We start from the raw sequence: 20,946 nt of genomic DNA on the forward strand, positions 1-20,946 counted from the left end.
TAGTGAGAGACTTTATTTTCTTGAGTTTCAAAATCACTGCAGATGGTGACTGCAGCCATGAAATTAAAAGACCCTTGCTCCTTGGATGAAAAGCTATGACCAAACTAGCTCAGTTCAGTTCAGTTCAGTCGCTCAGTCGTGTCCGACTCTCCGCGACCCCATGAATCACAGCACGCCAGGCCTCCCTATCCATCACCAACTCCCTGAGTTCACTCAAACTCATGTCCACAGAGTAGGTGATACCATCCAGCCATCTCATTCTCGGTCGTCCCCTTCTCCTCCCGCCCCCAACCTTTCCCAGCATCAGAGTCTTTTCCAGTGAGTCAACTCGTCGCATGAGGTGGCCAAAGTATTGCAGTTTCAGCCTCAGCATCAGTCCTTCCAATGAACACCCAGGATCGATCTCCCTTAGAATGGACTGGTTGGATCTCCTTGCGGTACAAGGGACTCTCAAGAGTCTTCTCCAACACCACAGTTCAAAGCATCAATTCTTTGGCGATCAGAATCACTGCAGATGCTGACTGCAGCCATGAAATTCAAAGACGCTTACTCCTTGGAAGGAAAGTGATGACCAAACTAGAGAGCATATTAAAAAAGCAGAGACATTACTTTGCTGACAAAAGTTTGTATATTCAAAACCATGACTTTTCCAGTAGTCATGTATGGATGTGAGAGTTGGATTACAAAGAAAACTGAGTGCCGAAGAATTTATTGATTTTATTTTATTTTTTTTGTAATTAATTTATTTTTTATTGGAGGCAAATTATTTTACAATATTATATTGGTTGGTTTTGCCATACATTGATATGAATTTGCCCCGGGTTTACATAAGTTCCCCCTCCTGAACCCCCCTCCCACCTCCCTCCTCCCTTTATCCTCCCTCTGGGTCATCCCCGCATGCCAGCCCCGAGCATCCTATAACATGCATCGACCCTGAACTAGTGATTCATTTCACATATGACAACATACGTGTTTCTATGCCATTCTCCCAAATCATCCCACCCTCACCCTCTCCCATAGAGTCCCAAAGACTGTTCTATACATCTGTGTCTCTTTTGCTGTCTCGTATACAGGGTTATCATTTGCATCTTTCTAAATTCCATATATATGTGTTAGTATACTGTATTGGTGTTTTTCTTTCTGGCTTACTTCACTCTGTATAATAGGCTCCAGTTTCATCCACCTCATTAGAACTGATTCAAATGTATTCTTTTTAATGGCTGAATAATACTCCATTGTGTATATGTACCAAAGCTTTCTTATCCATTCGTCTGCAGATGGACATCTAGGTTGCTTCCATTGATTTTAAACTGTGGTGTTGGAGAAGACTCTTGACGGTCCTTTGGTCTGCAAGGAGATCAAATCTGTGAATCCTAAAGGAAATCAGTCCTAATTATTCATTGGAAGGACTGATGCTGAAGCTGAAACTCCAATGCTTCGGCCACCCAATGTGAAGAACTGACTCATTGGAAAAGACTGTAATGCTGGAAAAAATTGAAGGCAGGAGGAGAAGGGGATGACAGAGGATGAGATGGTTAGTTGGCATCACAGACTTGATGGACATGAGTTTGAGCAAACTCCAGGAGTTGGTGATGGTCAGGGAAGCCTGGCATGCTGCAGTCCAGGAGGTCTCAAAGAGTCAGACATGACTGAGTGACTGGAACAGCAATAAGTCATTTCCATATGAATGTTGCAAGGAACGATATCTATATGATAGATATCTTATATATCTTAACCAGTTTGTCCATGATTGCTTGAAAAGACATCCTAACCCACAACCAGAAGGGTAAATGCTCTCTAGGATAAAGGTCTTTAAAAACAGAACTGTGGAAATCTCAGAGTGCATCTGATTTCTACCACTTTTAGTAGAATTATTTTTGGGAAAATAAATTAGAATGAAATAGTTATTTAATTTCCTAAAGTAAAATGAAGACAGTTTTCAATAAAATGAAATTTGGAATAAATTTTAAAAGGTGCATTGGCCATGCTAAAGGAAAGGGGATGGATAGAGAGCAAAGAACCGTGAAAGCATTGTTTTGTACATGGAGTATGGATTTTTTTTTTTCTTTATCATTTTAGAGTTCACTTTGTGAAATCAGTCTTCATGGTTTGAAGAGATCCAGGTGTGGAAAGAAAGTCACCTTGGGATGAAATTTTGACAAAAATAATCAACCAAATTGTGGAAATTTTACCACATTTGACATACATTTTAAGGCTGATTTGTGGAGACAAATCGTTTCTGACTCCAACGGTCTCTTAAGAAAATTTGTCCTTATTGAATGAATCCATGAAGCAGCCTAAATTACTGCTACCCCTCAAAGGCTCACAATCAAAGAGTAAGTTGTGTTGTACAACCAAGTGAGAAATAAGAGACAAGAAAACTAATACTTCATCAAGTTTGCAAAGTTCTCCCTAGGCACCTGATCATCTTGGAAATCTGAGATAGGCAAGATAGCCAATTATGATTATGTTAATTGAGTATCTAAGGCGCTTTTCCATCATTTTACCTCTCTTGCCTCATTTGCAATACTTATATGAAATCAGTACTATTATTTCCCTCCTGTCCCAACAGAAAGAATTGAAGTACAGAAAAGTTACATAACTTTCCAAGGACCTACAGCCAGAAAGTGGCTTACTTGCAGTGAAGACCCAGGCAGGTTAAAAGACTCATGCAGTCATTTTTAGCAATTAAAAAGGGCATTAAAGTTTATATCATAAGCTATTAAAGTTAGAGTTAAATTCAGACCAAAAGTCTTAATGATTTGTGACTTGATAGTTTTCCCTGAATGACATTCTGTTTTGATTTGTATGATCCCAGACTTGGTAGAATGACAGTCCCCTTGACTCTAAACGCCAGGTAGACTGCATCAGTCTAGTTGGCCTCCCACAGATAATTCTCTTCACTAGGCTCGTGTGCTGTTTGGAATTTTTTACCTATGCTCATCTCTCCAGGCTCCACCATAAACTGAGGCAGTATACTCTTCAGACTTACCCTCTTCCCCAAGAAGTCTTTTGTGTATTTCTTAGTGCTGTTATCAGTGATGAAACAGAAAGAGATCTCCAGACTTCAGGACTCCAGATCTGTCTACAACCTGGTAAGAAAGAGGGAGATTACCAGATCCCTTCAAGTATAGGCATTTTGCGTTCCTGAACACAGTGTGCCCAGTGTTTTCCAAAGGATTCGTAAGGGGGATGGGCTTCCCAGGTGGCTCAATGGTAAAGTATCTGCCTGTAAATACAGAAGCTGAAGGAGACGCAAGTTCGATCCCTAAGTCAGGAAGATCCCCTGGAGGAGGAAATGACAACCCATTCCAGTATCCTTGTCTGGGAAATCCTGTGGACAGAAGAACCTGGTGGGCTACAGTCCATGGGGTCACACAGAGTCTGACACAATTGAGCATGCACACGCACACACACACAAGAGGGAGTGCAGAGATTTTGAGAAATGAGATTATCACTCTCATCAGCCAAAGAAAGTGACTTTGCTGATCTTTTTTTAGTTTATTCATGCTCAGACAGTACTTGCAGTTTCTATAAAGGATGCTGATTGTGTCAGGAAGCATAGGCTAAGTTATGCTACAGTAACAAAAGACACGCTTTACCCCTAAATCTTAGTAGTTTACCACAAGAGAATTTTCTTTCGTGCTCATTTTACCCACCAATCATGGGTTGGCTATGACTGTTCCATCCAGAACCCACTCAGGCTGAAGGAGCAGCTTCCATCTGGGACATAACATGGGGAAAGGATGAGGGTGAAACCACACAATCTTGCTTGAAGCTTCTGCTCAGAGATGGCATCTGGCATTTCTGAACACATTTCATTAGCCAAAGCAAGTCACATGGTCAAGCCTGATGGCAATGGGACTGGATGATTTCTTCCCCTTAGAGAGTGGTGCTATGAGGGAAAGGTGGTGAGTACTGCCGTAGCCACCAGCTTGCACATGAGCTTGCTCTCCTGTGCTGTGCTTAGTCACTCAGTCCTCCAACTCTGTGACCCCATGACCTGCCAGGCTCCTCTGTCCATGTGGAATCTCCAGGAAAGAATACAGGGGTGGGTTGCCATGCCCTCCTCCAGGGGATCTTCCCAACCCAGGAATCAAACCCAGGGTGGGTCACCTAATATTGGGAACAATAAAACAATCCTTAGACTTATTGTATTATATTATATTGGGCTTAGGAGAGGCTCCTATCTGGATAAATTAATAGGGTAAAAGTGGGAGCATGCTCCATCAGCCTCAATTTAACATCATAAAAGAAATAGTAAAGAAGTCCAAGCATCTAAGTTCCTCTCAACCTTTCCCAGAAGGGGCACATTGGAAAAAATTCATTTCAGGTTGTGGTGGTTAATGTGAGAGGGTCAGGGGCGGTGGGGGGGTGGGGAGCTGCTGAACCCAGAGAAGAATTTCTCCTCCATCAGCAGCTACACCACATGGGCCAGGTCATGAGGCTTATCTTGTAACACTGGCAAAAGCCCAGGCCTCAATTTTAACTCACTGCATTGCAGTTCTTTTCAAGTACGTTACCAAGGCTTTATGAAGATTGATAGAGTGCCAGGAAGCAATTTGGTTGAAAGTCCAGATGTACATAAATCAAGTCATAGCATCATTTAATTCAGAATGCTTCGGCCCAAGTCATTACAGAGTAGCAGTGCAGAGATTTATAGGAAGTCTTATAAGGTTTGATGATCTGAAAGGTAGAGATATTAAGTGTCTGATTTAGCTCTAGGAGATGCTGCAGCAGTTTTAAATCAACTGAAGCCTTTATTGCAGCTGGTTTAAAATGTGTCTTAAATAACTGGAAATGTATCTTAAGAATATCTTGGAATGAAGCATTGAATGTGATTTTTGACCATCAAAACTAAGATCTGATATGCATAAAGAAAGAACCTATCTATCAATAAAAATGCATGTCAGCAAGCCTCTTTATATATTGAAGCACTGTTCTCTGCTCTAACTCATTCTATATCTAATGATTTTTACATAAATCTTCTCTAGGATAAGACCCCAAAATCTTTGTGTCTGGTGACAAGAATTCTTCTGATCCTTTTAATCTTGAGCCAGAAGTCATCTACATTTAAAATCATCAGTTTTTACACTGAGGGACACGAAAAGGCCACAATCCCAGTTGACCTCACACTCACCAGGCATGCCGAGTTTTAAGCCGACAGACCTGGTGAGGTTTGCTGTAATCTTCTCTGACCCCAGCCCTTTCCATATTCCTTCTTTTATGTGAATCTGTTAATGTTCTCTAATGCCCTAATCTCACATTTTCCTTTTTCTATCAAAACATATTACTTAAAATAAATTACTTTTGGAAAAGTTTACCAATAGATCACAATACCTCAAAGACAGGAAATTTAATCTGTTAGCATATGCCAGGGTATACAAATACAATAGCCAAAAAAATGATGCTCTAATGAGAAATTAAAGACAACTAAAAATAATGGAATATATTTCTCTCTTTTGTAAAATCACACTATGGAGAAAATTTAAAGACAGTGATTCAAAAGGACAATTCTGAATCAATCTGCATTTCTGCCCACCCTTTAGAAAAATTTACAAACATTTTTGATGGAACAAATTCTTAATGAAATGGAGAAGTTTCCTCCTCAAAGTGACCTCTGAAAACATATTCTCCATCATAAAGAAAGACTGAACTGATAATATTATCGATACTAAAATTGATTTTACATAATTATGTATCCTAGAAATTTTTAATAGCAGTTCAGTTCAGTTCAGTCGCTCAGTCGTGTCCGACTCTCTGCGACCCCATGAATCACAGCATGCCAGGCCTCCCTGTCCATCACCAACTCCCGAAGTACACTCAAACTCATGTCCACAGAGTCAGTGATGCCATCCAGCCATCTCATTCTCCGTCGTCCCCTTCTCCTTCCGCCCCCAACCTTTCCCAGCATCAGAGTCTTTTCCAGTAAGTCAACTCGTCGCATATTTTATTAAATACTGTTTTTAAATTTAATATTACTACATTTTCTTTAATTGCAATTGTTAGGTAGTTAGAATAGGAAAAAGAAGTCCAGAATAGGGGTGGCTAAAAGACAAGGAAGGGAAAAGCCTGCAAAAATAGAACAAAAGAAGGTCCGAGGACTAGAGTGAGGACCTCAAACAGTGAGGAAAAACAAACAGCACTCCTCGCTAGCCCAATTTACATAGGGCAGGCCCAGGGGAGGAGAAAACATATACAAAAAGAGGAGCCTAAACCTCTCTTCTCTTCTAGTCTTTTGAATTGGCATTCCCTCATGCCTTGAGGATGTATTTTCCTTTACTTTCTAAATAGAACTGAGCTGTACCACGGAGCTGTAACACTGGTCCATTCGAGGGCCATAACACTAGTTAGTCGCTTCAAATTTTTGTAACAATGAGACAAAACTGAGGAAATCACAAACTCCCCAAATGTCTATGGTGCTGTTTCTCGGATTTAACCTGGTTTTAACAACCTCAGCTCGGCCCCCACAAGGAGGAGGCCAAGCACAGCAGGAGCCCAACTTGGCAAAAGCTTCCAAGGTAGAAGCTAAACCCAAGAAAACCCAGAGCAGGGGAAGTGACAAGAAGCCCAGCAGACTGGAAACCGGGACAGCAAAAAAACAAACAGCAGAAAGCTCACACGGCTCAGTCTAAGATTCCAGAAGACCTCCGGTTAAGGTAGGAGGTCCTTGCTCCTATGGCTGGAAGGACACATGACTAACAAAATCTTGATTCCTTTACAATCTCTTGTTTCTTGTTTCCTTGAACCCTCTGCGAACAGGTGAGTGGCAGTGGGTGCAAATGAGGGACTCTGGCAGGGGCTACTCCTCAGTGTGTCCCAAAGGCTCCACTGTCTGCTGGGCCCCAGTAGCTTTGCCCAGGCAGGTGGGGGTTCTTCTGTCCTGAATCTTCTTCATGCCAAGGATCAGGCCAATAAAAACTGTGAGCACAGGTCAGGTATTTAGCAGGTTTTCCAGCAGGTTATTAAGGGGATTCCTTGGCACGTTTTTCCCACTGCTTTTTCCTCCTGTCCTTCAGCTTCTCTCTCCTGGGACTTGAACCTGGCCAAAACCCATGGTGCCTGGCTTCAGGACCTAATGAAGCTCAGGCTCTGATGTCTTATTGCAAAAATTCAGTTAGAGACACAGCGATAGGTAAGAGGTGGATTTTTTCAGACTCAAAGAGAAGCACACTCCACAGGGTGTGGGCCATCACAGAGGAGAGTGCAGTGGCCACGGAATGTGGTTAGTTTTTTCGAGTAAGATGATTTCTTATGCTAATGAGTGAAAGGATCATTCCAACAATTGGGGAACCACCCACTCCTCCTCTGTCTTTTGACGGTGCCTTGGAACTGTCCTGCTGACACCTCTGGGTGTATGATTTAGCTTGCATATTGGGGATCATTTTGGACCCACTTGATTTTAATCAGTTTATGTTATACCCTTGGAGAAGGAAATGGCAACCCACTCTAGTACTCTTGCCTAGAAAATCCCATGGACGGAAGAGCAATGTAGGCTACAGTCCATGAGGTCGCAAAGAGCTGGACACGAGTGAGCGACTTCACTTTCACTTTCACTTGGGCTATATCATTCTTTCAAAAGTTGTGCCCTGCTCCGTTCCCTCCTATTTCATGCTCTTTTCCTGAACCCCATCCAGGCCCACAGTGTCACCTCTACAATCTGGAGGGACAACCAGAAAACAGCTGGTCCTTGGTAGGGAAATACTGTATAATACCCAATCCCTCTTGATATTCAGGCCTTCATCTTCCATGTTTCCTACAACAGCATCTCTCAGTGAACCCGCTAGGGCAGGTGACAGGCACACAATGCCTGCTAGAAGTCCATCTGCTGGCATCCCTTCAAGGGCAGTTAGGCTTTCAGGGATAATGTTTCCCACTTTGGGAATTAGCCCTGAAGGTCACTTGGGCCCAAAGCCTTACCAGCCTTCTCCTAAAATTACAAACATACCCCTGGATCAAATGTCCACTCCATTTTATGGAACATCTGGTCTGTTGTCTCTTATCAATTTGTTCGTAAGCCACTTACTAACTCGACAACCAGGACCCTATTGTAGGCAACATTGCTCCACTCCCCTTTTTATTAAAATACTCTTAAAGCCCCTAACAGAACCAGATAATACACTCCTTTGTCATTACTTCTGCTATTACCTAAAGTGGGTCTATGACAGTAAAATGCTTACCATTGGAGACACCCTAACCCACTCTTATGGAGGACTAGGGGAGGAAATCAGTGACTTATACTCCCTTAGAGCAGTAAGCGGATAAGGTTTATGGCTGCTTCACCAGGTTGCCAGTTTTGGGGCACAGGTGTGGGTTGCTTTACATCATGTCTATTCCCATCTGCGATGAACAAACTGGCAATGAGTTAAAATTACAACCCTTTAATCCTACCCAACACTGGTTATGCTGGAGACCTTGGGAATGCCCAACTCCAGTCCAGGGTTGTAGGAGGTCAACCTGCCTCTACCTGCCTAAGGATCTGGTCCTCGAAAAGTTGTCATGCCTCAACCTGCTCAGGGATCTGCCAGTCCAGCGGTTTCAGGAGGTGGACATGCCTTAACCTGCTCGGGGATTCAATCTCCAGGAGGCTGTCATGACTCAGCTTGCCTGGGGATCTACACCCTGACCCGGGGATACTTGGCTCTCAGGTTGTAACAGTACTGGGTAGGATAAACTTCAAAAAGGCTCACCCCTAAGGAAGTCCACCCACAGAAACTGAAGGAGACCTATTAGTTTTTTTCTTTTTCTTTTCCTCCGTGTCATCACTGTCTTTCAGATGGAAATAACCAATCCACTTCCTGACAAGTGCCCTCGAGATGCATCCTTGATAACTGGAAGCTGTTCAATCCTCTAACTATAAGGAGCAGTTGCTTAAAATTCTTTTGTTTCACTGTGTGGCTATGATATCCTCTGGGACACAAGCAACACTGGCCTGAAGATGGGAGTTTGAATTACAATACCATCTTGCAGCTAGATTTATTCTGCAAAAGATAAGGGAAATGGACAGAGATCCTCTATGTCCAAATTTTCTTCTGACTAAGAGATATGAAGAAACTCTGTCTTAAGTATGGGATTGTTGTATGCCCTAAAAGTGAGCCTACTAGGCACAGACAACCAAAAGAAAGAACCCTCCCCCCATGAAGGCTCACCTCCCAAGGCTCTCTAGTTGCCTGGTGCTCTTTCCTTACATCCAAACGTGCCCCCATATCCGGGAGCACCCCGCCCACAAAAGCCAACTTGAGTATGTCCCTTAGTCAAAACTGGAGGAGAATTTGGACTAACCCTGGTCCATAAGCCCTTCTCCCTCTTAGAACTAAGATCAAACAAGACCTGGGAAGCTATACAGATGATCCAGGCAAATATGTAGATACATTTCAACACATTACCTTGGCCTTTGACTTGATGTGGAAGACATCATGGACATATTTAGTCAAATTTTATCTGACCCTGAGCATGCTAGGGTCTTAAAGGAAGCCTGAAGGTATGCTATGGGACTTCACATGTCAAGTGATACCCAGTAGAGGAAACTGCAGTCCCCTCCTCAGATCCTAATTAGAATTATAATGACCCTGAGCACATCATGGAAAGGGATCATTTTCTGATCTGTGTGAAGGCAGAACTGAAAGCAGCCCAGCAAAAAGTAATCAGCTATGCCCAGGTCTCATCAATAACTCAGGAGCCCAAAGAGAACTCCATTGCCTTTCTGGAAAGGCTAAAAGAGGCCCTCCAAAAATTTAACAGTCTGGATTTAGACTCTTCTCTTATGAGGGATAGGTGATTTTAAAGGACAAATTCCTGTCCCAATGTGCATCAGACATCAGGATAAAGTTACAACAGCTACAGCAGCAGGACCCTGCTGCCTCTTTAGATGAGATGGTCCAGACAGCCACCAATACCTTTTATAACAGAGAACAGGTGAGGGAGGCCAAGGCCCAGGAAAGAGAGAAAAGGAAAGAGACAAGGCATGCCCAGATACTGGCTGCCATCCAGGGAAGCCCTATGGCAAACCCTGAGTCCTTGAAGGACAAGGCACGAGGTAAATGCCTAATCTGTAGACAGGTGGGCCATTGGACCAAAGACTGTCCAAACCATGACAAGTCTCCTAAAACGGCTTGCTACAAATGACATCTGTTGGGATATTCTGCCGCACGCTGCCCTTGGGACCCAAGAGTCTCAAGGTCAAGCGCCAAGCCTTCCCTCATGATGGTTCAACAGGACTTAAGCAGACCACTCCAGCCAGCCCGCCTGTCACAGATAACCACGGAGCTGTAGCCAAGGGTACAACTGGATATGGTAGGTAGGTCCGAGAATTTCTTGGCTGACACAGGGGCTACCTGCTCTGTCCTGACCTCCTACTCCAGAGCTTTCTTCTCCCGAACCTGTACCATTTTGGGTGCTACAGGAAAAACAATTACTAAAGGATTTACCCAAGCACTTCTTTGTTTCTTGGATGGACGAATAATTTCCCAGCAGTTTCTGGTGGTCCCTTAGTGTCCTATTCCGTTATTGGGAAGAGATATACTCACTAATCTGGAGACCACCCTTGTGATGGGAAACTTTTCATCCCCTAGAGCCCTACAGCTTCTGGTTACCGCTGAAGAATGCATTACACCCTCTCCAATAGAAAGGGACCAAAAACTATGGGAGGACAAAATTAACCCCCAGGTGTGGGACAAAATTAACTCCTGGATGAGCCCACCAAGCTGAACCGGTCATCATTGTCCTCCAAGATCCCACTCAGTTTCCTAACCAGAAACAATATCCCCTCAGAAGAAAAGCCCAGGAAGAACTACAGCTTCTAATAAATAAATTCCTTGCCTATGGGCTATTAGTCCCCACCAATTCACCATGTAACATCTCGATCCTCCCTGTAAAGAAAAAGGGCGGAACCTGGCAAATGGTTCAAGATCTCCAGAGGATCCCCAATCAAATATGGTGATCAAATCCTTAAGCTCTTGGAGGTAGTCCATCTGGCCGCTGAGGTTTCAGTCTCCACTGTAAAGACACCAACAAGGGAGCACAGAAGTGGCCAGAGGGAACCAAGCAGCTGATCAGGCAGCTAAGAGAGCAGCATTACAGAACAATGACCTAATAGGGGTTGCCACCTTAGTCCCACAGACTAATTTGCCAGAAACTCCCTCATATACTGAAGGTGAGACTCTTAAAGCAAAGAGTGAGGGCTTTCAAGATCATATGGGATGGTTCCAAAAAGAATGACTCCTTTTTCTGCCTGGGAACCTCCAATAGAAGTTGGTGGAACCTCCTTACGTGCCACCACTCATTTAGGAGACCCTCGGGTGGTCAAGTGGCCCCTTTCTTTCCAAATAGCAGCATGTGCCTGTAGAACCAGAAAGGCATACTTGGAGTCAGTGTAAATAGCTACTCTTTTTCCTTTTCCCAGCTCTAAAGCTCGAGTCAGGGCTATGAGCTCAGCTATTTGGTCTGACGTACCTGGTGGCAAAGGCTTAGCCTCTATGGTCTCAAAATTGGAGACTACTGAATATCCTCATTTAGGGGAAAGGACCCTCCAAAGATTACTAGAAAGGTCCTTCAGAGGAACAGGCCTCCAAACGACTATAAGGCAAGTGGTCTCCTCTTGTCCCACTTGCCAATTAAACAATCCTCAAGGAGCACGAAGACCCCAGCTGGCCCAGCCCATCCAATGACAGGGGGCCTACCCAGGAAAGGACTGGCAGATGGACTTCACCCAGATGCCAGTTTCTCAAGGGTATAAATATCTATTAGTCATGATAGATACATTCACAGGATGGATTGAAGGCTTTCCCACCTGGACTGGGAAAACAGAAGAGGTGGTTAAAAAAAAAAAAAAACTGCTCCCTGAAATCATTCTGAGATTTGGTCTGCCCAGGTCATTACAAAGTGACAATGAGACATCATTTAATTCTAAGGTCACCCAACAGATCTCTAAAGCATTGGGCATGGAGGCCTCAGTCTTCAGGAAAAGTAGAAACAGCCAACCAATTCTTAAAGTCAGCGATAAAGAAGATAACCCAGGAGACCTCCCTGGAATGGAAGGAAGCTTTACCAATAGCTCTCCTCCTCACCCGTATTGCCCCTAAGAAACAGGATGGTCTTAGTCCTTATGAGATGCTATATGGGAGGCCTTTTGTTTATGTCAATGACCTCTTCCTAGATCCAGAGGTTCAGACACTCTGGTCTTATACCATGGTCATTGAGCAATTCCAAAAGGATATACACTTGTGAGGTGTCAACCAGGGCCCAAGAGATTCTAAAGAGTCACCACTATATGCTCCAGGGACTCAAGTCCTAATTAAAGTCTGGAAAGATGGATCCCCAACTGCTCATCTCCAGCCCAAATGAAAAGGCCCCTACTCTGTAATACTTTCTACTCCCATAGCAGTCAAGGTACCAAGACATGACTCCTGGATTCACTGCTCACAAGTCAAGCCATGGAAGAAAACAGAAGAGGACACAATATATCTGTGAGCCCCTGGGAGATCTCAGATATCTATTCAGAATGACAAATAAGTGCCATTCTAATGAACACCCTCAAAATTAAGTTTATGGGGATAAGATTTCTCAGAAAAGCTCTAAAGAGCCAACACAGCTTGGCAGGCGTTGTACTCCAAAACAGACAGGGGATGGATCTCCTGATCCCTGAACAAGGAGGGACTTTAGCCATCTTAAATGAGACGTGTTGTTTCTGGATAAATACCTCCAGCTAAGTTAAAGAAAGTCTCACGGTCCTCAAGAAAAACATTCAGATCCTACAAGAGCTCAAAGAATGAACTGCAGAGTTCTCTGGGTGGCTACAATCTCTCTTTGGGGAATATTCCTGGTGATGGAAATTTGGAGTTGGCTAATGCCTCTGCTAGTCCCTGTCATCACAATATTGATGCTCCATGTATTATCAATTGTCTAACCCATTTTGTCTCTGTCCAGGTCAACAAGCTACAGCATGCAGTGGCAATGCAACAAGGATATATAGAACTACAACCGACCACAGAAAATATCACTCACCCTTAGATGGACACCACTATAAGGACTCTGAGGCCTGAGACCAGCAAGAGGGGAGGCTCAATGCCCCTCCCCATCCCAGTTCAGCAGGAAGTAGCCAGAGAGTCCCCAATGCCCCTATTCCTAAAGAACTAGGCCTCACATCTCTTGGCGGGGGGTGGGGGGGGGGAAGGGGACGTTAGGTAGTTAGAATAGGAAAAAGGAGTCCAGAATGGGGGCAGCTAAAAGACAATGAAGGGAAAAGCCTGCAAAAATAGAACAAAAGAAGGTCCGAGGACTGGAGTGAGGACCTCAAACAGTGAGGTAAAACAAACAGCACTCCTCACTACATAGGGCAGGCCCAGGGGAGGAGAAAATACATATAAAAAGAGGAGCCAAAACCTCTCTTCTCTTCTAGTCTTTTGGGTTGGCATTCCCTCATGCCTTGAGGATGTATTTTCCTTTACTTTCTAAATAAAACTGAGCTGTAACACGGAGCTGTAACACTGGTCCATGGGAGAGCTGTAACGCTGGTCCACTGCTTCAAATTTTTGTTGCAATGAGACAGAACTGAGGAAATTACAAACTCCCCCGACAAAATTATAATAGAAAATCCACATTCTTCCCCTGATGTTACTTCTCTAGAAGCTCTGCAAAATTGGGGTGTTGAATTTTCAAGATAATATTTAAAGATATTCAGCTCTGAAATTCCTTGTTGGTTCTTTAAGGACAAGCTTCTTTAGTGAAGTGACCCATTACAAGCAAGTCTATCTTTGCTAAACTGGAGCATGTGTGTATTACTTAAGCATAAAGCTAACTACATTTGAATGTGCCATCACAATGCCACCGTCTACTAATTATTTTACATTATTACTTGATATAATCTGTAGAAAACTATCCAGTGATCCCTAAAATTGAGTTTTAAACTGAATTGTGCCCTATTGGTCAATATGATACATTTTACAATCTTAACCTCCCTTCCCAAGTACAATTACCTACTGCCTTTTCCTTCTTTTCTTATATATTGAAAGCTGAATTTTATCCACGTTTTAATCTGCTTCACTCACCTCACTTTGTGCTTTTGATTTCTGTCTCTCAAACACCCACCTAATCCTTTCTTTAAAAATGTACCATAGTCTGAGTGGAGGAGTGGCCGCAGCCAGGCTACTCAGCTCCGCTGAAGGCTCTCTGCCGCACAGCCCTCAGGTGCCCGGCTCTGCCTGCCCGCCACCATGGTGCCCAGGAGAAGGTCAGCTCTGCCGAGGGGGCTGCAAAGGAGGAGCCCAAGGGGAGTCGGGGAGGCTGTCAGCAAACCAGCTTCTACAAGAGTGGAAACTAAGCCAGAAAAGGTCGCCACCTTTTTTGGAAAGGGTGAATCTTCAGACAAAGAAGTGCAAACAAAAGGAAAAAGAGGAGCAAAGGGACAACAGGCGGAAGTGGACAACCAAGAGACTAAAGAGACTCACCTGCAGAAAATGCAGAGACTAAAACCGAGAATAGCCCAGCCTCTGATGAAGAAGAGAAAGAAGCCAAGTCTGATTAATACCACACACCCAGTCCTGCCAGTGGTCCCTGTTTCCCTTCTTATACAATCCAAAGGAATATTTATCAACTATTTTGTAAATGCAAGTTTTTTGGTAGTTCTAAAAACATTTTTAAAAATGAGGGAATCCCACCTCATCCCATTTTTTAAGTGTAAATGCTTTTTATTAAGAGATGAAATCATTTGCTGGGTGTTTATTTTTTTGTACAACCAGAAAATAGTGGAATATTGGTTACAAGAGGCTTTGATTGTCTTAGGTGTCAGCTTAACGTTCCATAGATGGGGGGGGGGTAGCTTTTATATCCTATAATATAAAAGCATACTAAATGGCAATTTGGAGTCAGGTGTGCTTTTAATGTCTTCAGTTCAGTTCAGTCGCTCAGTCATGTCCTACTCCTTGCAACCCCATGAATCAGCACGCCAGGCCTCCCTGTCCATCACCAACTCCCGGAGTTCACTCAGACTCATGTCCATCGAGTCGGTGATGCCATCCAGCCATCTCATTCTCTGTCGTCCCCGTCTCCTCCCACCCCCAATCCCTCCCAGCATCAGACTCTTTTCCAGTGAGTCAAATCGATCTCTTCCCATATTGTTTTGGTAGAATTATTTCCCACAGCAAACCAGTTTTTGACCTTGGCTCTCCTGGTCAGAATTTTGTGCACGCTGTAACATCTTTGGTCGTGGTAGTCCAGTTTTCCTAGTAACTTGGCTAATGTGCTGTGAACGATTGACAGTTTGAGTATGTAGTGTATATGATATTAAATTGTGAATCAGTGGGACTTATGATATAACAGCATATCAATACTTGAAGATATTGGTACTTGCTATCCTGTTAAGGAAAGTTTGCTCCAAATTTTAAGCTGGAAAGTCACTGGGATAACTGTTAAGAATCACAACTATGTGATCTTTTTAGATTTCTGGTACGTATGTGAAGAATTGTGTACAAATTGAAATGTCTGTGTAGTGATCCTCAAAACAACCAATAAAATCTCAATTATAAAAGAAAAAAAAATGTATCATAATCTATTGCACCTATCTTTTATTTATATTTAATTAAATGTTCATTTAAAGAATAGCAGATGAACTTCATATTAAAAATTCAGACTATACAAAAGGCAGAAATAAAAACACGAAGACTTTCTCTCCACTCTTGTCCTACTCTCCAGATGGAACTATTCTTAACATTTTTTGGTTTTGGTTCTCCTGGTTTTAGCTCTAAAATTCTAGATGAGTGTTTTTTGTTGTTGTTTGTTTGTTTTTTATTTTTTATTGGAGGCTAATTATTTTACAATATTATATTGGTTGGTTTTGCCATACATTGACATGAATCCGCCCCAGGTGTACATGAGTTCCCCTTCCTGAACCCCCCTCCCACCTCCCTCCTCCCTTTATCCTCCCTCTGGGTCATCCCCGCATGCCAGCCCCGAGCATCCTGTATCATGCAACAACCCTGAACTGGTGATTCGTTTCACATATGACAACATACATGTTTCAATGCCATTCTCCCAAATCATCCCACCCTCACCCTCTCCCTCAGAGTCCCAAAGACTATTCTATACATTTCTGTCTCTTTTACTGTCTCGTATACAGGGTTATCATTTCCATCTTTCTAAATTCCATATATATGCATTAGTATACTGTATTGGTGTTTTTCTTTCTGGCTTACTTCACTCTGTATAATAGGCTCCAGTTTCATCCACCTCATTAGAACTGATTCAAATGCATTCTTTTTAATGGCTGAGTAATACTCCATTGTGTATATGTACCAAAGCTTTCTTATCCATTCGTCTGCAGATGGACATCTAGGTTGCTTCCATGTCCTGGCTATTATAAACAGTGCTACAATAAGGAAATAGATAAAATAATTTTAATGACATATTTTACTTAATCCCATAACTCAAAATATTATTTCACATGTAGTCAATATAAATGAAATATTTAAATTTTTTCATGTTAAGTCTATTTCCTACTTAGAGAATGTATAAGTTCACACTGGCAACACTTTAGATGTTCAACAGCTGCATATGACAAGTGACCACTGTATTGGACAGCATAGGTCTAAGTAATATACTTTAAATCTAGCTTGTTATTTATAAGCAATTTAAAACAGTATCTTTGACTTACTACCATGAAAATTGAGAATTTAACACCTTTTACTATCCATTCTATTTTATTAATACAAGTCCTATTAAATTTGTATTCTTAGCTTTCCCATTGACCATCTTTATTATTTTGAAAACTATACCTAATACTTATTTCTTACACAACTATTGGACAGTAACCTTTAAATTCCATATGCAAGATGTGGAAATCAATACTTCTGCACTTTATATAGTCTGAGTTTTTTGACAATTTAAAAGCTGGAAAAAGTTAGGAAACATACTGAGAGAGATGGAAAGAAGTAAAGTAATGAATTTGAAAATATTCATTGTAAAATCAAGGACTGTGGTTGAACCTTTTGGAAATGCAATTCTACACTCTGACTCAATGCTACTTAAAGCAGAATTTTCCAAATATTAAAGACAAATAGGTATTCCCAGGTAGCTCAAATGATAAAGAATCTGCCTGCAGTGCAGGAGACCTGGGTTCAATCCCTGTGTTGGGAAGATCCCCTGGAGAAAGGAAAGGTTACCCACTACAGTATTCTTGCCTGGAGAATGCCATGGACAATGGAGCCTGGTGGACTACAGTCCATGGGGTCTGGATTTTTATATCCCATGACTTATTTGGAATCATGCTTTGGTTTAGTTTGCTTCATTTTAGTACTATGGCTATACTATTCAACCTTATGTACTTCTTGGATTCTCTTATTACCTTTCATTTACCTTGTTAACTGAGAAATATTCTGGTCATTTTGTTTTTAGGTCATCCCATTTTTTAATTATACTATTTAATATAGGAAAGTGACTGTTTCCTTAAAGGCTATCTCTGGCTGCTCACTAACTTCCCTTTCTAATTTGAACTTATTACCTTGTATGTTTGCTGATAAGCTAGCATTCTGGGATTTAATTTCATTGCTCCATTGGTTAAATTCACAATTTTTTATGTACCAAATTTTCCTCTTTCAGTAATGAAGATCTTTTATTGGAATATATAGTCTAGTAATTTTTTCCCCAAACACATTCAAGAGAGGTAGACGTTCTGAATTTTTGCATGTTTGAAAATGGCTTTATTTTCCTTTTACACTAGACTGGTACAGTTCAATTTCCCAAGAAAAATATCAAATTTCTATAGCAGCCTTGCATGTTATAAATGCATATTAGTATGTTCCCATCTTTGGAAATTACAATCCAAGTGAATCAGTTACACAGGGGATGAAATAAATTCTTGTGCCTCTCTCTATTAGCATATTCATGGTGAAGCAGTATCTCTTCCTTTACCTTTAGCCACTGTTGTGTATCAGTTGGGAAATCAGAAGTTTCATTATACAGCCCTCTTGGTAGATCCTTGGGGAATTACAACACACTTTGGCATGTTTAGAAATGTCTTTTTTCCTGCTCACATCTTATAAGACCTAAGTGCATGCCTTTCAGTTCAGTTCAGTTCAGTTCAGTCTCTCAGTAGTGTCCGACTCTTTGTGACCCCATGAATTACAGCACTGTTTAAATATCTTCTGTGAACAAGGAGAAATGCAGACATGTTGGCAGAACTGATCATTTTTGTTGTGGATCTTACACTTGCTTTGGCCATTTTTGTTATCATTTATGCTGTTTATTTAATAGCAGCTACAAGTATTTTCATCTCTGTCCTTTTCTATATTTTCAAAGGGGAAATTAATAAAACTATGACCTCAACATGAGAAGAGCCTGAGTACTGGATTCTAGCAACGCTGCTGGGAAGCCGTTCCTAGGCAGTGTAGAGACAGTCAGCTCCAGGATGCCTCCTGCCCATTTTCCAGCCCCAAAAGAAGGGGCCTTCTCACTCTAGGAGAGTGGAGTGAAGAGCCCTCGGCGGTGGAGGAGACACCCGGGAAGACTCGCCACATGCCACCCCCACCAGCTGAGAAGTATTTTTTGAGGTAAGAACATAGAATGTTCAACTTAATTCTCCCTTTTGCGAATGAAGTGACACATGTATGTTTGAGGTGAGAAGAGAAAAAGAAGCAGATGCTTTTTATCACTACCTTCCATGTTTCAAAAATGGAGTTGGTAGCATTGTTCAACTTAATTCTCCCTTTTGCAAATGAAGTGACACATGTATGTTTGAGGTGAGAAGAGAAAAAGAAGCAGATGTTTTTTATCACTACCTTCCATGTTTCAAAAATGGAGTTGGTAGCATCTGTAGAGACTACAATTTTTGTTTTCTGCTAAACATCCCATTTACTCAGTAAATTAGGGAGCCCTACCTGTGATATTTTCTCTCCTAAGCATGGGTTAGGCACAGGTCAAAAACAGTTAAAACTCCCATTTCAATCTTTTTTAGCAATTGGGCTAAAAGGCTTGGTAGAAGAGAAATTTGAATAAATGGATACTCTTTCAATCTATGAGTTGTTTATTGCCTTTATTTTTTTAATTACTATTTATTGGAGTATAGTTGCTTCCCTGGTGGCTCGGTTCAGTTTAGTCACACAGCTGTTTCCGAATCTTTGCAACCCCAGGGACTGCAGCATGCCAGACTTCCCTCTCCATCACCAACTCCTGTCCATCGAGTGGGTGATGCCATCCAACCATCTCATCCTCTGTTGTCCCCTTCTCCTCCAGCATCAGGGTCTTTTCCATTGAGTCGACTCTTCACATCAGGGGGCCAAAGTATTGGAGCTTCAGCTTCAGCATCAGTCCTTCTGATGAATATTCAGGGTTGATTTACTTTAGGATTGACTGGTTTGATCTCCTTGCAGTCCCCAGCTGGCTTAGTGGTAAAGATTTTGCCTGAAGTGCAGGAGACGCAGGTTCAATCCCTGGGTCAGGAAGATCCCTGGAAAATCCCATGGACAGAGGAGTCTGATGGGCTACAGTCCACGGGGTCTCAAAAGAGTTGAACACAACTTAGTGACTAAAAACAACAATAAATAATTGCTTTACAATGTTGTGTTAACTTCTACTGTACAGCAAAATGAATCAACCGTACATACACATATAGCCCCTCCCTTTTGAATTCCCTTCCCATTCAAGTGACCACAGTGCATTAAGTAGAGTTCCCTGTGCTATACAGTGTGTTCTCATTGGTTACGTATTTTATACAGAGTAGCAATAAAGGGCAGAGCATATTCTTTGACTGGTGGCAAAGATAATCAGTAGTTGTTCCTGAGAGGACAGTGTATTTTCAGAACAGTCCTTGAATGGACCTAGAGATGATCATAATAAGTCAGAAAGAGAGAAGAATTCCCTGGCAGCCCAGTGGTTAAGACTCCATGCTTTCACTGCCTAGGTCCCAGATTTGATCCCTGGTCAGAGAACTAAGATCCCACAAGCTGCACAGCCCAGGAAAAAAGAGAAATAGAAATACGTATGCTATTACTTACATGTGGAATATAAAATGCATTACAAATGAACTTTTCTATGAAACAGAATCACAGACATAGAGAACAAACTGGTGATTGCCAAGGGAGGAGGGGCAGAGGCAAGGACTGAGAGGGGGTCTGGGGCTAGATGCAAGCTTATATACAGGATGGATAGACAACCAGGTCTTACTGTACAGCACAGGGACCTACATTCAGTATCCTATGATAAAACATAATGGAAAAGAATATGAAAAAAAGAAAGTATATATTATAACTGAATCGCTTTGCTGTACAGCAATAATTAACACAATGTAAATCAATTATACTTCAATAAAAAGACAATAAATTTTTATTGAATTAATTATTTTAATTGGAGGATAATTACAATATTGTGATGGTTTTTGCCATGTATCAACATGAATCAGCCATAGGTATATAAAAGATAATAAAATTTTTAAAAGACATTTCTCCAAAGAAGACATAAACATAGCTAACAAACACGTGAAAAAATGCTCAACATCCCTCATAATCAGAGAGATGCAAATCAAAACCACAATGAGATACCATTTCACACCAGTCAGAATGGCTGCTATCCAAAAGTCTACATGCAATAAATGCTGGAAAGGATGTGGAGAGAAAGGAACCCTCTTACACTGTTGGTGGGAATGCAAACTAGTACAGCCACTATGGAGAACAGTGTGGAGATTCCTCAAAAAACTGGAAACAGATCTGCCATATGATCCAGCAATCACACTCCTGGGCATACACACCGAGGAAACCAGAATTGAAAGAGACACATGTACTCCAATGTTCATTGCAGCACTGTTTATAATAGCCAGGACATGGAAGCAACCTAGATGTCCATCTGCAGACGAATGGGTAAGAAAGCTTTGGTACATATACACGATGGAGTATTATTCAGCCATTAAAAAGAATGCACTTGAATCAGTTCTAATGAGGTGGATGAAACTGGAGCCTATTATAC

At 41.9% G+C, this 20,946-nt stretch overlaps 1 pseudogene; it reads left to right on the forward strand.

The window, feature by feature from the left end:
• The first annotated feature begins 10,121 nt into the window (after nt 1-10,121).
• On the forward strand, nt 10,122-14,521 carry LOC129556246 (non-histone chromosomal protein HMG-14 pseudogene; annotated as a pseudogene).
• Nucleotides 14,522-20,946: the final 6,425 nt, after the last annotated feature.

This window comes from Moschus berezovskii, chromosome 15 (assembly GCF_049115385.1).
Source record: "Moschus berezovskii isolate FMDL1 chromosome 15, NW_MosBer_1.0, whole genome shotgun sequence".
NCBI classification, from domain to species: domain Eukaryota; kingdom Metazoa; phylum Chordata; class Mammalia; order Artiodactyla; family Moschidae; genus Moschus; species Moschus berezovskii.